Here is a 3,269-nt window from a genome sequence, read left to right as displayed (position 1 = left end):
AGAGAGAGAGAGATATTGGATATACCCCTCCGTCACTTTCTTCGTTTTCGTGGGCCTATAAAGATGGAGGGGGCGCTTCTAGTATAAGAAAGAAAAGTAAATTGACAAACCAATAAATAAAATAAAGAATGTTGTTTATCCTTTATCCAGTTTTTCTTATTCACCTTCACAATAAAATAATCTCTACACCTGCGGGCTGCTTAATTGCAAGAGCCCGTGCTAGGCCAAAAGTCCTTGCAGTTTTTTTCGACAACAACAACAACAAGAAAATAGATAGATTAACAAATTGCAAAGACATGTTCAATTATTTACCGAAGTAAATAAAAAATAACTTGAAGCGAATTTAATAATAAAGGTTTAGCAGAAGTTAAAACTACGGGCTGCAAGTCTGAAAGAGCCCGTGCCTGGCCGTAAGGGTCAGACAATCTTTAAAAAAAAAAAAAAAAAAAAAAAATTAATCGCAAGCAGCTGCGAAGGATTAGTATTGTTCGAAGTCACTCGCGGATTATCGCATGCCATTCCGATGTCCTCCGAATCCTTCGCGAACAGTTGGTCAAAAACAGCGGGTCAAAAGAAAACTGACCCGGCCTTAGGGTCAGATTAATTTCCTAGGAGGTCCTTCATGTGGAATCTAATATTACAGGTCTCTTGGGGGCCGGGGGTAGGCCATTAGCCTACATACCCAAACAATGTTTACCCAATTTTCAAGGAGCGAGACCAGTTTATCCTAGTGGCCTCGGTAATTGGTATTACTTTAGTTATTTCTTGTTTTTCTTTACTATGATTAAGAAAGTTTATTCAGTGGAAAAATATATGATTAATTAATTTTTGGGTGTTTAACTGATTTTATAATGTTTTCCTCATGCTTATTTTAGCGTTTTATTCTTGTGGATTAACTGGAAGAAATCATAATCTTCAGCATTTCTAGAAATGTCACTGTAAAGGCCTTCACTTATATGGTATAGGTTCAAGTCGGTCACTAAGCTAGAGAGAGAGAGAGAGAGAGAGAGAGAGAGACTCAGAATTTAGAGAAAGATCTAGGTATTGAGAGAGAGAGAGAGAGAGAGAGACTCAGAATTTAGAGAAAGATCTAGGTATAGAGAGAGAGAGAGAGAGAGAGAGAGAGAGAGAGAGAGAAAATGCTGCTATATGATATTTAGAACTTTTGCTTATTGGTCAACTCAGGGTCACGTGAATAGTCAGTTTCGCTGTGCGAGGTTAGAGATAGGCAATCTTCCAAAGAAAGTTGACCGTAAAAAGGATAGCCTGAATAGGCCTGTTTTTGCTGGATAGGCCTGTTTTTGCTGGATTATACCGGCTATGGAAGGCCTCTAACTGTCCCTTATGTATAAGGGGATAATTTGTTTGTAGAGGGAATCTCATCCTATGTTTATGGGAATTGATACTTGGATATGTATGTTTATGCCTATGTATGTTTGTAAACTTTAGATGTATTGGTTATACAGACTTGTATATGGAAATTATATACATACTGTACATAAGTCTTCTATTTTTGACGCCTAATGTATTATATATCAATTGTAAACTTGAAATAACAATCCCAAATTATATATTTATATATATATATACATATATATCTACACACACACACACACACACACACACACACACACACACATATATATATATATATATATATATATATATATATATATATATATATATATATATATATATATATATATATATATATATTGTATTATATGTCTTAATCTATATACGTCGTTTATATATACAAATGATTTATAATATCTTAATGGTGTATAAAAATCGAAGAATTATCTTTGAAGAGTCATTTCTTCGGTTTTTCGTGTCATTAAGACCACATATGTATATACAGTATATATATATATATATATATATATATATATATATATATATATATATATATATTTATATATATTATTTATGTATATATATATATATATATATATATATATATATATATATCATATCTATATAGCAGCTTTGGAATTATTTTCGTCTCTCAAGTATTAGATTATAGTCTACATTTCCACGATTAAGAGGAGCAATAACGAATAGCTGCCCATCTTAGATGCCCCACTAAGTTTTAAAATAGGGAATATGAACACTACGTTCTTCTCAAAGGCTATCAACTACGGCCACTGCCTCAAAGGTGCCATTGAGTGCCCCACTCGGTACCAGGCCCACCACCAATGCACCTCTCACACTGCATTAATTAGGCCACTACCCATGACGAACTTGATAGAAATGCCCAGATGCCCAAAAGCTTCTAGACAACGGCTTTACTAATGCCAGATCACAATCGATGTCAACAGTTGGTATGGTTTGAGAGAGCTAAGAAATCACAATGATATATGGGTAAATAACCATATTCTATGGGTTGTGATGGGCTGTTGGTCACGTCCTTTGCCTGGTGATCTCCTGCCTGGGGTTCATAGTCCCTCTCAAACTCATTATTTCCTTTGGTCACTGCAACCTCACCAACCTTGTGAGCTAAGGATGGGGAATTTGGGGGAGCCTATAGATCTATCTGCAGAGTCATTAGCAGCCATTGCCTGACCCTCTCTGGTCCTAGCTTGGGTGGAGAAGGGGCTTGGGCGCTGATCATTTGTATATATGGTTAGTCTCCTGGGCATTCTCCTGCTAGCAAGGGCAGTGTCACTGTTCCTTGCCTCTGCCATTCATGAGTGACGTTCAAACCCTTGAGATTCAAGCGACGCCTGCTTACAAACATGATAAGAGAATAACAGACTAAATTATGGAGACCTCCGTCCATCCTATATGCAGCGCTGGATATAAAAACCTATATTGAAAGATATTCTATGAAATCTTATCTCCTACTTAAGTATATGGTCATTCCCACCCAGTCGACCTCTATATAACTATATTTTCCCAAGATAAGAGCATCTCCTTGTTGCGTTTATCACTTTGCACACATGGGCATGAACTGGACTCGGTAGGTAGGGAACCTCCCGCCTTCAAGATGGGTCATTAAAAGAGGCACTCCCTTGACAAACAAGACCTGCTTCTTTTTAGTAGCAGAGGCTGAAGTATCGGCTTGTGGAGAGAATCACGAGCAATTCTGCAAACTTGGGGCCTCTTATAGAAATGGAGAAAAACTATGTGCATGCAAGCGCAGGCTTACACACACTCAAACATATATTATATATAGCCTATAAATACACCGTAGAGAGGATAAGTAAGTCCTTTAAGGCACATAATAATAATAATAAGCAGGTTTAACCAGTTTTATAACCACTCAA

The sequence above is a fragment of the Palaemon carinicauda genome, chromosome 23, assembly GCF_036898095.1.
Source record: "Palaemon carinicauda isolate YSFRI2023 chromosome 23, ASM3689809v2, whole genome shotgun sequence".
In the NCBI taxonomy this organism is placed as follows: Eukaryota; Metazoa; Arthropoda; class Malacostraca; order Decapoda; family Palaemonidae; genus Palaemon; species Palaemon carinicauda.
This window is presented reverse-complemented; position numbering follows the sequence as displayed.